Genomic DNA, 16,657 nt, shown 5'->3' on the forward strand with positions numbered 1-16,657 from the left:
TCCTCAGCACAGGAAGGCACAAGAGCTCAGTGATGCACAATGTTAAGTGACGTGGTCATGGCTGTACAACCCTTTCCAGGACTGTATTTACCTTATTATTATCTGCATGTAATTTTCTGTTTGTCTTGTTCCAGTGTATAGAGACCCCATTAAAGAATTTGGGGTTCCTTGTTGCTGCATGCAGTACCAACTTCTAGAGGAGACACAGCCTCTAAAGCATCTGCTGCAGAAGGCTTACAATTTGCATGATTTATGTGGCAGAGAGGAGTAATTTATTTACTCCTTTCTGGTTCTTTGCTCCCTGCTACCCACTTGTGAAATGTTTATCTGAGCTTCTCTCTGCTAGCTAGTACTTCTCTAGTTGAATTATTTGAACGTTGAAAACAAATCCTTTCTTTCACTGGTGGATTTCCAGTAGTGTTTCTCACATGTCTTTCCTTAATTATTTCTCTTCATAAGAGGGACTGAGACATTCCCACTGGGAAATCTTTATGAATTTGTTGGAAGACAATGTTCTGGCCCCTTTTCACCTAAAATTGCCATGATTTGATCATGACATGGGGGGGCCTGGAAGCTTTAAGCCACAATTCCCACCTCTCAGCAACAGCCCAGCTGGAGGGTTTTTCAGGGGAAAGTTGGGCCATAAGCTAGCAGAGGTAATTGAACCTGACTGCCACATAGTAGGTGGAACTTAGTCTGCCAAGTGCCAAATAGAAGGGAAGAGGGTGCTTCTCATACCTTATTACCTGCCTTTTGTGAGTGATTCACTGTGTTGCCTATACCCTCATTTATGTAAATTGTTTCTAGTTGCTGAGTGCTTCTGTCTTTCCCTTATGTGCAAAATGCAAACACACAGAATAATGTCATGTATTAACAAAGTCACCAGCACAAGCAGAACCAAGGCCCTTCATTTCACTCTGGGTTTTTTTTGTACCTGAAATGCTCTTTCCTCTGTACATAATATATGTAAATGCCTTGAACAGGTTATGTGTCCAGTCTGTCTCTCTTAGCTCTGGTTTGCATTATTTCCACCTCTGTGACCAGCTCAGACAGTTCTCAAGGGTCAAAGACCATATCTCAAGTGCCACCTGGAAAGTGCTGAAGTTACCTGCTCTTGAGAAGAGGATGACTCCATCATAGCATACTGTCATGTTTCCCATGAAACCCCAGCTCGATGCCATGATGCTTCCCTGAAGGCTGATGTCTCACCCCCAGACAAGTCATGCAGAGATAGAAGTAAGTACTTGTGATGAAACAGCTTGCTAAATGGGATGGGGAAACTCATGTGGATGGAAATGGACTTTCGCCTTCTCTAATAGGAAGTCCAGCACAGTGGAGGTCACTCTATGTGTGATTAATTTTGTTCTTTTGTACTATGATGGAGTGTGTTTTCTTTGCTCCACTTCTTTTGGTCTGTTTGATTTTCCATTAATTTTGAAGTCCCCATTGTAAGCTTGAAGTAAATTGTGCCCTTCAGTGTTTGCTGAATTGGGGACCTTTCAGTTCTGAGCCTTATTATGGAGCTGAAACAGATGCTAAATGGTAAAATGCAGATATTGTCTCAGTCCCTCTGAGTTTTGCATTATCATGATGTGAAAATGATATTATTATAATATCATTATTATGATATTAGCATAAAACAGCCTTATGGAAAGGGATGAATTTGTTATTGTACTTATCCTCTGCTTCTCAACATAGGAAATTGTTTTTCAGAAGGAAGCTTCCCACAGAAGATTGCATTTGATGGATTTACTCCAGAAATTTGGCCAAGATAAATTTTGAAAATGAAGTCATAATTTACACATGAAATTTCAGGTACAAGATCTTTTTTCAAGCTCCATTGCTGTTTAAAAGTTAAGTAAAGGTTTCTGCTTGATTAATTTAACTTTGATGATTGACTTTTGGGCTGAACACTGAGGAAAATGAGAGAGAATGTCTTACTGAGACATATATGTTTATTTAAAAAAAAAACCAAAAAAATACACTCAAAATTTAGGGCTAAACCCAAAACCAACAAGATAAGTTTGGAGAAAGATTTTGATTCCATTATCCTGTTGGAGTGCATCATTCCATGTATGGGATAAGGTGGTTGAACAGCCTGCATATCCTGCAGGTTTCCTGAGAAATCAAGGAAAAATATATACAGAGTAATTTGCTGCTAGGAGGAATGGCACCAGAGAGCCCTTACTATCAGGTCCTTATTTGTGAGAGGAAATCCAGATAAAGGGGATGAAGTTCTGGTGCAGCAGCATGTGGGGTCTGCTTGGATGACCTTGGTACAGCTCCCTGCTGTCCTCCAGACCCCTTCCACAAGGCAGGGTGAAGGAGGTCAGTGGAAGGCAAGTGATGGTGCATCATCCCTTGATGTCTGCAGCTCTCACACTACCAGCCCACCTCAGAAGCAAGGCATCAAGAGCAGTGTTGCCTCTGCATTACCACCAGTTTTCCACTGTACAGTGTAGTGGTCTCCCTGCTCAGCACATTGGCTACTGTCAATACCTTTCCAAAGGACTCAACTCCTTTATAATATTTTTGAGATCTGTAGACCCTCAGGTCAAACTCCAAATGGATGGAAGAGTTGCAGCACCTAGAAGGACTCCAGGATACAATCCTCAGCCAAGTGAGGAGTCTTTTCCTTCTTACTGTTGTGCTTTGGCCTCTTTCTAGGGTAATGCCTATATTCCAAGAATAAGTGGGCTGGTACATAACACTCATGAACTATTAAGGGCAAATATGGCTGTGTCGATTAGAAGAACTTCTCTAGTGAGTGTCTGTTAAGACGGGGAGGTGAGCTGTATGCCTGACTCCCAGTTTCCTTATGCTGCTTCAGGTAAGCCCGTGTACATGGGAGGTGGGACTGCTGAGCTACAAGTGCATGAACTCACTTCACCCTGGGGATGGGCTGCAGTCCCCACCAGTCTGTCCTGCTGCTCTTTAGGGCAAGGAACAAGTGAAGTGCATATTACCTGATTTCAGCTTCACTTCTTCCACCTATTTGAGCTAATCTTTGAAAGTGCTTAGTTTTCCTGGTGTCACACCTTCTGAGTACTGATTAGCTAAAGAGAAAAATGACAGGCGAATATGCTCCACATAGTTTATGGGAAAGTAATACAGAAGTAACAAAAGCCACTTTTTTTCCTGTGGTTTTTGTTACCATAAAATGGGACTGGATGGGAATCCAGCACACTTAGTAAAGAGTACACTTTAGTAATTCCCAGATACTAATGAGAAACAATCCAGCAGCTTGTGGTACTTAAGATTTCAGGAAAAGCAACAAATGACTTTAACTGCTTCTCATCCACATCAACAAGACCACAAACCACTGATCTCCTAAAAAATGGTGCATCCAGAAAACCTACTAGATGGTTTTATGAAGGACTCATTGTTTTTCAAAACAAAATGAATGTGGAAAGGACAATTTTTGGCAAATAATTACATCTGTAATGGAAAACATACTGGCTCATTAAACTACACTCTTAATCTTCCTCACTTATTTATCAGCTTTTGATGGAGTAGAGTCTGGGATTTATATTCTGTCCAGTGTCTCACAGAACTCTTGTCCAGTAAAAAAGGTCATCTCTAAATCTCACATAGGCAAGCGTAACATTTTCCTACCATAACATCATCTTTTAAAAAAGGAAAAAAAAGGACACAGCATTAAAAGTTAAAAGCTGCTGTAAAGCTAAGAAAATACATTTGTTCAGCTGAGCCCACATTAAGCTTGATTTGCTTCATTTGGAAACAGCTGAAACTGGCTAATCTTGAGCTTGTAGTGAGAAATATCAATTTAACATGTAGTTGGTGTGCTAAGGGCTGCCCTGTTCTAATTAAAAATCCACTGTGTTTTAATGGTGGTATTCTGGAGGATGTCTTGATTTGCTGATGAATGCTGACAGGACTATTAAAGCTGTGAAACAACATCACTTGAACATGGCACGAAATGAAAGAAAAAGCACTGCTATGCTGCTCTTGGGTGTTATTATCCTGATTAAAATTGGAACCAAAGTGAAAATCATCCCTGGGCAATGCATTTATTTATTTATTTATTTACCCATTTATTTATTTATTTACCCACCCTTTTAAATGGCTTCATGGTATTGGTAGCTGGATGTTTCCTGACAGGAACCCATAAGACAATGTGGTTTAGTGAAGGAACATTTCTTATTAATCCCTCTTGCTTGCATCTAGAAGCACAGATGAAGAATAAGTGAGGGTGCTGTGTGACAGTATGAATACGCAATACCAGGAGTTGGACAGGACCCTGACTGTTAATGTTTCCTGACACTCTTGTTTATTGAAAATCCTTTTCTCAGCACAGTTTTGAGAGGCGTGTCAGCAGGCCTTTGAAATTCAATGGGAAAAGAGTCACCCATATAGAACATAGCCTTTCATTTATTCCCTTAAGTTGCCTGTGATAAGCTGAAAATACCTATTTTACCTTTTTTTGTCATGTATTCAAAAGTCTAGGAGTCATTCAAATGCTGACTTGATCTACAAGCTAGGCAGCCAAGCCAGAGCCTTACCAGCTTGACGTTTTGGGGGCAAATCAAACATCTCTTAGGTCCTTCTGTGTGAGATGTGGGAACAGGCAGATTAGAAATAAAGTAAACTTCCTTGCATAAGGTCCAAACAATGCTTTTATTTTTTATGCATGATTATAGGGTGATTTTAATTAACCTTTCTCCTGTCCTCAACCAGCACATGAACAGAATGCATCACAGGGTTGAGCATGGTCACAGAACTGGGCATGCCTGGGGAGCTGGAGGCAAAGAAGGATGCTGGCTGGAGATGGGGCTGGTACCACGAGTGGATGGTGCCTTCAGCCCTGAGGGGAGGGGGCCTCCTCCAAGCCTTGTAAGGAATGGGTGAACTAGGTTCACCTGATGACCAATGTAGAAGTGGGAACAAACAAGCACTCATTTTCCGTCCAATCAAGATATCAATAAAATTAACTGAGGCACAAAGGGATGGGAGGAAAAAGACTATTTATTGGTCTATACACCAGCGCCCCTAACCTCATAATAAATGTTTGCATTGCTGTCACTGGATGCTACCCATAGAACGAACTTACGTGTCTGGAACGCAAAGGGCCCCGAATGTAACGTATTTAGGAATAGTCAAGAGGGGAGGGGGAATGGCAGGCCACATAAAATGTGCTGTTATCTTTCTTTGAGTCACGAGGCATCCTCTCCCTCCCCCTCTTCTCCTCTCCTGTTTCCCCTCCCCCTTGCCCCCCTACCAAGTTTGCACTCTGTTTTTAGAGGACTTGTGGTTGGAGAATGTGATGGCAGGAGAAAACAGCTGCTTTGGTCCCAGCAACTGAAGAGTTTCCCTGGAGTGTGCAAGCCTGTGGTGGTACAGCATGGAATGCCCTTCTGTCAGGTACTGGCACCAGACAGAAGGTTGCCCCTGTAGACAGGAACTCCTGTCTGGCATAGCTGCTTGGGACTGGGTTCAGTGTTTCAGCACAGTGGAGAAGGTATGGACAGGCATTGGCTTTATCCATAGTCTCCTGATACTTTGAGAAAAGAATTTGTGTGTATTGCTTGTTATTGTAGATTCCTGTGTAGAAGGGTGTAGAAGATGGGCATACAGCATCCATCATGCATACTCATCTCTTTGAAGGAGCTGCTGAAGCCTGGAAATGACATAGAATCTGGCTCTGCGAGGTATTATGTCAAGTAGCTGCACATGGGAAAGGGTCTGGTAACATCTCTTGCATTTCTTTGTTCCTGCATGGTTCACATGAGGTCATGAAAATTACAGCAAATGCTTTTCTGTGAAAAAACAAGATGCTTGTAATTAGCATTCAACAGAATTCATAAAATCACTGTAGTAGGGTTTTCTAATGCCTCCTTATACTGTGTGCTGGAATGAAAAAACCCCTAGATGCTGGAAGTTTCAATTTGAATGACATGCTGGGTCTCCATTCTGTCAACAGTAAAATATTCTAGACTTTTCCAGACACTGAATTTTAAACAATTTAGCAGAACCAAACAGTATAACAGATTTAATCATAGTGGATAGAGAGGAAATAATCACAGAACTATATGCCAAAATTAGACCACAAGAAGGTTATAACTAGATTACTATATGGAGATAGAATAAACTCTAGAACACGTAAGAAATAAGAAGCCCAAAAGCCTGATAATAGAAATAAAAAAAATAAATCAGTAATTGGAGTTGAGGAATAAACTGAGCCAAAACCAGTAGGAAAGATACTTGGAAGCTTAGGAAAAAAATAGTATTGGCCACTGAGATGAGAAATGGAAGAAGTGTCAGTTATAATGGAGAAAAACAGAAGTTTAGGCAAATATAGCAACCACCCTAGTAGCAAAAAGAGGCTTAAGAGAGAGTATCTTGAGAAAGCACAAACAGCCAAAGACATAAGTACAAGACAGGACTATAAGGTGTCCCTGTGCACCCCCACTGGGACATTGACACAATCAAATACTTCCATAAAGTGTCTGTACACTAACACATACAGTAGGGGGAACAAACAGGAGCAACTAGAGATCTGTGTGCAATCACAGGGCTTTGACCTCACTGCAATTATGGAGACATGGTGGAATGTTGTCATGATGGGCTACATGCTTTTCAGGGAAGACAGACATGGAAGGTGCCCTGGTGGAGTGGCCCTCTGTGTGAGACAACATTTGGAATGTATTGAGCTCTGTCTTAGAGTGGATGATGAGCAAGTAGAGAGCTTATGGGCTAGGATTAAAGGGCAGACTAAGTAAGGGTGACGCTGTTGTGGGTATTTGCTACAGGCTGCCTGATCAGGAGGAGGAACTGGATGAGGCCTTCTGTAGGGAGCTTGAACTAGTCTCAGGAACTGGTTCTTGTGGGAGACTTTAACTACTCTGACATCTGTGGGAGAAGCAACACAGTGAAGCACAAACAGTCCAAGAGATTCCTCAAAAGCATTGATGACAATATCCTGTCACAGGTGATGGAGGATTCCACAAGGAATGGTGTGCTCCTTGACCTCATACTAACAAACAGGGAAGGTGTTGTTGGAGATGTGAAGGTTGGGTGCAGCCTTGGCTGCGGTGACTATGGGATTGTGAAGTTCAGTATTGGGCAAGGAGGAAGCAGGGCAGAAAGCAAGCTTACAACCATGGACTTCAGGAGAGCTCACTTTAGTGTCTTCGGGGATCCTGAAAAAATCCTCTGGAAACAGGCCCTGAAGGGAAGAGGGGTCAAGACAGTTGGTTGATATTTAAGGATCACTTCCTCCAGGTTCAAGAACAATGTATCCTGATGAGCAAGAAATTGGGCAAAGGGGGAAAGAGACCTGTGTGGATGAATAAAGAACCCTGCCATTATTCAAGCATAAGCAGGAAATACACAGGAGATGGAAGCAGGATCAGGGAACTTGGAATGGATATTGAGGGGTTGTCAGAGTTAGAAATGAGACAAGGAAGTTCAAGGTCCATCTGGAATTAAATGTGGTCAAGGATGTCAAGGGAACCTACACAGGCTTTTCCAAATATATCAGTAACAACAGGGAAAAAAAAGGATAATGCGAGCCCATCACTAAATGGAGGGGGTACCCTCTGTTACCATCCCTGGTAACAAAGGACACAGAGAAGGCAGAGTTACTGAAAGCCTTCTTTGCATTGGTCTGCACTGGCAAGGCCAGCCCCCAGAAATTTCTGACCCAGGAGACCAGGGTAAAGGAACGTTGGAAGACTTTCCTTTGTTCAAGGAGGATTGGGTTAAAGAACACCTAGGAAAACTTGACACTCAGAAGTCCATTTGTCCTGAGGGGATACATGCATGAGTGCTCAGAGAGCTGGTGGATACCACAGTGAGGCAGCTCACGATCATCTTTGAAAGGTAATGGAGATCAGGAGAGAGGCCTGAGGACTGGAAAAAACCAGATGTCACCCCAGCATTCAAACATGGGCAAGAAGGAGGTCCCAGAGAACCACTGGCCCATCAGCCTCACCTCAATCCCTGGAAAGGTGATGGAGCACTTCATTCTGGTGGTCATCTCTATCCACATGGATGACAGGAAAGTGATCAGGAGTAGTCAGCATGGGTTCACTAAAGGGAAATCGTGTTTGACCAACTTGATTGCCTTCTATGATGAAACAGCTACCTGGAAGGATGAAGGGAGAGCAGGGATATTGTCTACCTCTTCAGCAAGGCCTTTGACATTATCTCTCAAAACATCCTCCCAGGCAAACTAAGGAAGTGTGAACTGGGTGAGTTGACAATGAGGTGGACAGTGAGGTGGACTGAGAACTGTCTGAACAGCAGATTGCAGAGGATCATTATCAGTGGCACAGGGTCTAGTTGGAGACCTGTCATTAGTGGTGTCCCCTGAGGTTCAATACTGGGCCCAGTATTGTTGAACTTATTAATCAATGACTTGGATGACAGGGCAGATGCCTCCTCAGCGAGTTCACTGACAACACAAAGCTAGGAGGAGTGGTCAGTACCCCAGAGGGCTGTGCAGCCCCTCAGAAGGACCTCAACACATTGGAGAGATGGACACGCACTGGAGGTATTCAAGAACTGTCTGGACACAATCCTGTGTCATGTGCTCTAGGAAGACTCTGAGGTTGAGCAGGGAGGTTGGACCAGATGCCTCACTGTGGTCCCTTCTAGTCTTACCCATTCTGTGATTCTGTGAAATACTTTTGTTATGTATTTGGGGAAAAGCCATGGGAATTAGTCATATTACATGCTGATCCTGATACTGAAACGCTTTCCATTCCAACATTTCTCAAAAGATTTAAACAGCAGGTGCTAAAGCTAGACATTTTAAAATTGGGACATCTAGATAATTTGCATCTGAGAGTTTTATAAGAGCTTGCTGAAGAGGTCTTTGGATGATTAATGGCACTTTTCAATAAATCTTGGAACAGTGCTGAGTTTTAGAGGACACAGTAAAAATTAAAGACATGCATTAATAAAAGGGGTAAAATTGCAGCCCTTTACCTTTTAAGCCTTTTAACTTTATACTGATCATGTAAAAAACCCCCATAATTGTGGATGAAATTCTCACTAAATAAAGAATGGAGCAAGTTAATATAATTAATTTCAAACCCACAGTTTTCAGGGAAAATCTCTTGAAACTAACCTGTCGTTCAGCATGTTTTTTCTTATACTGAAAATTTGTTTGAAAAGCAAGTCTCATAAAATGTTTGATAATGTACTCTGTAGCATTTTAATCAAGAGCAATGTAATTTACTGCCTGAAGTGTAGTAAATTGATTAGATGTCATAATATTATAATAAGTTGATCGCCACTTCTGAATATTTTTAGTTGCATCTTGTCATTCTAGGTTCTATGTTCTTCAATTTTTTGAACTGAAGATCTGAAAGGAAATCATTGCAGAAAAGGTTTGCAACCAGTGTGGAGAATGGGGAGGGGTAAGTAACAGAGACAGGCAGCTAATAAAAAAAGAGATAGGACTTCTGAATCAAGCACATCAGTAAAGGTAATGCCATACTTCCGGGAAAACAGAAAATGAGCCTTTCTTGTGAGATAGGCAGCTCTGACTTGTTAAAAGTAACTCTCCACAGGATTCTGTCAGGCAAAGTAATCTAAAGAAGCTGATCAGATCCTTCAGTGTACAAAGAGGGAATCACAGGTAGGGAGATCAGAAGTGGTGAAAGATTAGATCTTCTGGTGAAAGACTCATGGGGTTCAATCTGATTATTTTAATAAAAAGGAAAGTTAGAATTTAAGGTATAGATTTGAGGTACTCTCACTACATAGAATTGATAATTATGTTGCATTAAAGCCCTAGTTAACCAATGCTAAGAGTTAGAACTTTGGTACCATATGAGACAAAACAACCTTAAGCTGCAGGCTGACAGTTTTGGAGTAGAAATAAGATTCAAATATTTTTAGAGTGGTTGTAACTGTTTGAGCTATATTAAATTAATATGGCACATTTTCTTCGGTGGACACATTAAAATCAGAATTTTTAAAAGAAGATACGGTGTCATTCAAACAATTATTTTAGGGAAATTTTATGTGTTATCTTTATAGAGAAGATCAAAGCAGAAGAACATATCAAACTGCACTGGTGTAACAAATATATTAATCTACTGGATGAATAGCTGCGTTTGTAATGCTGTCTGGAAGGCTGAAACTGGTATGGAAGAATGTGGAGAAAGGAAAGAAAAGCTAAGGAATCTGGAGAGGCAAAGAGAATATATCTGTTCTGAGTAGGACACTGGATGAAAGGTTTTGGATCAACTGAGGTTATGCTGCATGCCAGTGACCACCAGAGTATGCTGTGAAGCTTTGAATGGACATGTGCTTCCCACATGTTGCTGGTCTTCCTTGTCTAGAGAAAATCTGCAAATTGTTCTAGACCTTTGCATGTCTAATCCCGTCTTGGTCCAGTTCTGTTGGAATGGGTACATATCGTTCTTGCACTGGGGCCTTCTTCCCTCATGTCCCTCATGTCACAAGGCAGAGCATTGATTTTGAAGCCTTCATTTCTACAAACACTAGCTAATGGGGCTACTAATACCAAGTTACTTACCTTTTTCTCTCTCTGTTAAAAGCCCAAGCTAGCAAACAGTCAATCAACCTTTCCCCAACCTTAATCACCCACATAAATTTTCTTGAAAGAACTGCACTTAAAGCTGAAAAAGAGTTCCTCAAAAACTTGGAAGTACAGAGAATAATTTGTCTCCCTTGAATATGTGTGAAATGAGGCAATCTATAGTCATCCTTTCCCATGGATCTTCACATTCTTCTCCAATTGAGAGGCCAAGAACACCACACAGTGCTCAAGGTGAGGCTACACGAATGCTGTTACAGCAAGACAGTCAGCTCTGTTGACCAGCTGGTGATGCTGAGTTTGATGCACTCCAGGACGTGTTTGTCCTCTGGGATGCCTGGGCATGCTGCTGACTCCTACTGAGTCTGCTGCCAACCAGCACCTCCAGATCCCTTCCTGCAGGGCTGCTCTCCAGCCGCCCCATCCCAGGTGCAGAATCTGGCATTCAGACTTGTTAAATTTCATGCCATTAATCATTGCCCAATGCTGCAAGCTATCTAGATCCCTCCACAAGGCATCTTGTCCTTCAAGAGAGTCAATGACACCTCCTAGTTTGGTATCACCAGCAAACTTGCTAATGGCGCATTCAACTCCTACATCCACATTCTTAATAAATATATTGAACAGAACTGGCTCTGGGATTGATCTCTGAGGAACACTGCTGGGGCAGTTCACCAGGCAGATGTAGCCCCATTCACTACAACCCTTTAAGCTCTGCCCTTCTGCCCAGCTTACCCCAGCTCTACCCACTCATCCCACAGGTGGACAATTTGTCCTGAAGGATGCTGTGAGTTATCTGATCCTGAGATTAGCTCAGAGCATGGTGCTAATAACACCAAAGTTGTGGGTTCAATCCCTGTATGGGCCTTTCATTTGAGAGGTGGACTCGATGCTCCTTATGGGTCCCTTCCAATTCAGAATATTCTGTGATTCTGTGACTATCAAAAGCCTTGCTATAATTCAGAAAAAATGTATCCATAGCCTTCCCCTCATCCACTGGGTGGGTGACCTTATCATAGAAGGATAATCAAATTAGTTAAAAGAGTCTTTCCTTTTGTGAGCCCATGTTGACTGTGCCTGATGATTGAGTTATTCTTTAAATACCTTTCAAAGAGCACTTCAGTTTACCCTTATGCAACTCTTGCTGTCCATGGGAAACCATCTGTGCTACCTACAACACTTTGAATATGCGGTTGTGCTGGTCTTGGCTGGGATAGAGTTAATTTCCTTCATAGGAGCTGGTATGGGTTTTGGACTTGTGCTGAAAGCAGTGTTGATAACTCTGGGATGTTTTCGTTATTGCTGACCAGTGCTTACACAGCACCAAGGCCTTTTCTGCTTCTCATGTCACCCCCAAATGAGTAGGCTGGGGGTGCACAAGTCATTGGGAGGGGACACAGCTGGGACAGCTTATTCCAACTGACTAAAGGGATATCCCAGATCATATGGTGTCATGTTCAGTGTATAAAGCTGGGAGAAGAAGAAGGAAAGGGAGGATGTTCAGAGTGATGGCATTTGTCTTCCTAAGTTGCTGTTACACGTGATGGGACCCTGCCCTCCTGGAGATGGCTGAACACCTGGCTGCCCATGGGAAAAAATGAATTAATTCCTTGCTTTGTTTTGCTTGCCTGCACAGCTTTTGCTTTACCCATTAAATTGTCTTTATTCCTGCCCATGAGTTTTCTCACTTTTACTCTTCCAGTTCTCTCCCCTATCCCTCTGTGGGAGAGTGAGCGAGTGGCTGCGTGGGGTTGAGCTGCTGGCTGGGATTAAACCATGACAACAGCTCATAAGAAAATTGTAAATATACTGCTAGGGATATATATTTAGATATTAATGAGAAAAATGGAAGCATCAAGCTCTCTTTAAGAATCAAAGATTTGTTAATTATGTCTATTTTCTTCTTCTGTGATATAGTATCAAAATTATTAATCAAACTATTCTAAATAGATTGATTAAATATTTCTATGCCTTAGCTGTTTTGTGAACAATAATTTTAGAATCTTTTGTTTTTCTCCTATTAAGAGTTGGGTTTTCCTTCCCTATATCTTTGACAGATATTATCAGTGGATCCTATTCCCACTAAGGATATGACAGTGGATCCTAGGAGTCTTTCTGGAATCCCAGGAGATGAGATGTTACCAAGAAATGCAGCCACAGATGAAAGTGGATACAGGAAATTATTTGCTCACAGCTCCCATGAGAATCAACAGCTCAAAGTGGTTTTTTTTTTAATACATATTTTTTATTTTATATGCTTAATTTTTTTGTTTGTTTTGATGGAGTGTCCACTTGCCTAACCTCTTTTTCTAATGCTTTCTTTTATGATTAAAGTGCCCCTTTTCTGCAATGGTTGATTTAGTCACAACTCCTGGACTTTCCATTGAAATTATTTTCCTGTTGGCAAAAGGAAAGGTAACACTGAAAACACTTCTCTGCAAAACAAGCTCTGTGTTACAAAGCTACAAGCCCAATATATTAACTTCAAAATGTTTTCCCTGGAATTTTCAGGCAAACCAACACTTCTTAGGAACAGGGAAACGCTCCCAAAGTGCCACAGGACCAAGGTGCTGAAGTCTGATGCTGGGGATAAAGAGGTGCTGGGACAATACAGCAAGAGGTTCCATATACATGCACCTATATCAACATCAATCAGCAAAGTGAAGGTGCCTTTGTATTTAGACAGGTCTGTACTGTGCCTTACAATGCTGAATTTATAGAAAGGCCCAGCCAGAAAAGCACTCTACACCCAGATATCATAACAAAAGTGACATTCAGGATAGTAAAATAAATATTTAATTTCTTCATCTTCCCATATTCATCTCAGACATCCAGCTAACTCTAATAATACTTTACACTATAATGTAAATACAACTATTCCAAATTAATAGAATTGTTTTGATAAATACTTGTGAGTTCATTTTACACTCTTTGCCCACTGATGGCTTTCCAGCTATGGGACAGTGTTAGGCTTTTTTTTGCATGCTGTAAATGTATCAAACCTAAAAGCCATAGTAGCTTTTGAAACACTAACAATATCACTCAGTGCTTATATTACCCTTTACATCTTCAGAGCCTTGCATGAACAGACATGAATGAAATATGGTAATAGATTTATTGTATTGCAAACCTGCTTTGCTATTCCTCCAGCTGCTTCAGCAGGTCTCGTGCTGATGCCTGTGAGAACAACACATTGATGCTTCAGATGACTAACCACTGAAACTGGGCTGAGGAGAGTTATGATTTCCCCTGTATCTCCCTCAAAGGCAGGTTAGACATTACACATAAAAATTTTGGAAAGACTCTGCCAGCAAATGTGTACTCAACATGGTCAGGTGCCGTGTACTCAACATGGTCAGGTGCCATGTACTCAAGAGAGTCCTCCTCCCTCCACTGTCACCTGTTCTTGGACTGTCTTTGGGTGCCAGCCAGCATCTTTTAGCTTGGCAGTGTCCAGAGCAGTCTTGGTGCATGGCTTGGAGCTTGTAGGAGTGTGAATACAAGTTACTATAAATTGTCATAAAGGAAGACTTTTCCAGAAGCTAATAGTGGGAAAAATCATAGTGCCTTACACAGAGGGGAACACCCACATGGTTTGTACCCCGCTTTGGGGCTCAGCAGTTCATGATGGTGCCCCTACTCTTGGTCTACAGAGGTGTCCCACATTCCCATTGTCCAAACCATGGAGGGGAGGAAAAGGTCAGCTAGAGCAGAAGAGAAGCAGATGGTATGGGAAATACCCAGCAACCTTTCAATGCTCCAAAGGGTTCCTTGCAAAAGGAGAGGCTGAGGTTACTGAGGTCCCTGGGCTGTGTCCTCCTTCCATCTGCAGACTTGTCTGCCTGCAACGGATGGGAACTGATTTTGGCTGCTTCATCTTCCCAAGGTGCCCCCACCTCCTCCAGAGGTGCCCCCAGGATGTCTCCTAGCTGGCATTACTCCTTCATGGCCAAGTGTGCCACTGGCCTGGCAAGGGCTGTGCTACATCGCTGGGGGCTGCTCTGCACCACAGGAGGACGATGGTGAGGCTGCCACATTCACTATGCTGAAAGTAAACTGCATGTCAAATACTTTTCCATCTGGCATCTGTTAAAATAATGTGTATGTGAGCATATGTGTGTGTGTGTGTGTTTGCGAGTGTGTATGTGTGTGTAAAAAATGTGGACACACTCTCTGATTTCAAATATAGAACAAAATACATGTTTCAAATTATGTTTTGATTTTGGGTTTTCTGTTAACTGGAAAGATCCTTTATTTCAGAGTTTGTGCAAACTATTTTACTTAACATATTATCTGTAACAAATTGCATAAGCATGACTGTTATCTGCGTTAGTCATCACTTCAGACCATGGAATATAACTCATGCAGTCTGGATTTAATGAATGTTTGAATTAACCTATACCTAATTTCTTGTGTTTTAAAACCTAAATCTCATTGAAAGCTGAGCTTTGTTTACTTCCCAAAATTGATCTAAGGGCCATTTGGAACACTTAGTGTATTCTAAAATGTGATCATATCAACAATACACACTCAAGTTTGTTTTAAAGTGAGTTTTTCTTTCCTAGTTTACATAAATCATTTAAAAAAATCGTTCACTTTTTTGGATCATAATGTACTCACTTGGCTTTTAGACCTACATCGCTCACAGGCCAATTTTTCAAACAGGATTCTAAAGCTATTTGTGGATTACTTTCTGTTTGCTACTTGTAATCTGCATTCCTGAAGCAAGCATGCTAAAATGACTGAGGATTTTCATCGAGCTAAGTGATTATACTAAATAGGGCAATTTTGGGTGCTCTTAGCTTCTGTGTTTAAAAATACAATACAGAAGAAATCAACACCACATTTTCTGTTAAACCACAGAGGGCACTGTTTGTTCTAAATATAAAATGGCCCTGTTACATCGACTCTTGTCAGTCTTCATTAAGCAATTAATGTTAAGGGCTTAAATTTAGCCTTTTTTCTCCTTTTTTTCCTTCTTTGATTTAAAAATTGACCAGATGTATCATACTGATGCACACTCTCATGTTTTTTCAATGTTTGGCACCAAATATTAACTTGGAGCATCCCTGCTTTCCTTACTGCTTCACCACACTACTGGAGGCAGGAAGTTTTCTTTCCAGCAATGGGTCTGGAGACTCAGTGCAAGAAACTGCACCGTGATTGTTTGATGGTTAATTAGCACTCAGCATTTTAACTTGCTCTTTTGGCTTAAAGTGTTGAAGAAAAGGAGACAAAGCAGCACTGGCAACAACTGAAGTGCTAACTCCTAATGTTTTTCTTCTTCTGCTTTTGACCAGGATGCAGTAGAATAAACAAAGCAACAGTGAGGTTGAAAGTCAATTGGCTATGACAGTTTTGCAAATGTTTATTTATATATTACTTGAAATATTCTGAGCAAAACATGATGATATTTTCAGTTTTCTCAAAAGAAAAAAAATCTTCCAAAATACCTGGCACAGAAAAAGCAATAGCAAAATTTACATGTTTTTATAAAAATAAAGATTTTTTTTTTCAATTCCATGTTTTTGTTTGTTTGTTTCTGTAAAAAATGCCGAAAAAATATCAGAACTCCATGCAAAACAAATCTGGGACTTGTTTTGTCTTAGAGTATTGTTGATACAAAGTGACCTTAGATCATTGTGCAGAATCTCACACAGAGACAATATAAACTGTTTATAATATAAAAATCCTCGTAGACTCAGGGAAAGAAATAAAAAGTAGAAATTGAGAAAATTGTCAACCTCAAATTAGTGGAAAGATTCTTGTTCACTTGTGCTCATGTTAACTGTTGTGCAAGTTTGGGACATCTCAGAAGTCTATGAAGTATTACTTAATTTGCTATTTGTTCAATTAAAGGTGTATTTTAGTAGTTTCTCTCTCCCTCTAACAGCGAGCCTTATGAACTTTGCTGGTTAATTTAATTTCTTGTTTGTTTGAGGCCTGGATAATTTCTGGGATAATTTTTTTCCATTTCACTTCCCCAATGTGTATATAAAGCTGATGCCAACATTTGTGAGATGCTTTGCAGCTCTTGATGACACACTGCATGGTCTTAGCCAGACATGGCAGGGTTTGCTTTCTCTGTGCCTGGCCAAAGACACAGTTAGGACACATATGATT

The 16,657-nt window shown here is 41.1% G+C and overlaps 1 long non-coding RNA gene across 2 annotated transcripts; it reads left to right on the top strand.

Annotated features, from left to right (window-relative positions):
* Positions 1-1,721: 1,721 nt before the first annotated feature.
* LOC113990238 lies at positions 1,722-13,912 on the top strand. Of its 2 annotated transcripts, none has more exons than XR_003541566.2 (4): positions 1,722-1,815; positions 5,559-5,669; positions 9,299-9,386; positions 12,592-13,912. It is a non-coding gene; the product is annotated as an uncharacterized LOC113990238 (long non-coding RNA). The 2 variants fall into 2 exon arrangements; XR_003541565.2 differs by lacking the exon at positions 1,722-1,815 and adding an exon at positions 5,367-5,382.
* The last annotated feature ends 2,745 nt before the right edge of the window (positions 13,913-16,657 follow it).

The sequence above is a fragment of the Pipra filicauda genome, unplaced genomic scaffold (genome assembly GCF_003945595.2).
Source record: "Pipra filicauda isolate LSUMZ 115617 unplaced genomic scaffold, ASM394559v2 scaffold157_size4220110_pilon, whole genome shotgun sequence".
In the NCBI taxonomy this organism is placed as follows: domain Eukaryota; kingdom Metazoa; phylum Chordata; class Aves; order Passeriformes; family Pipridae; genus Pipra; species Pipra filicauda.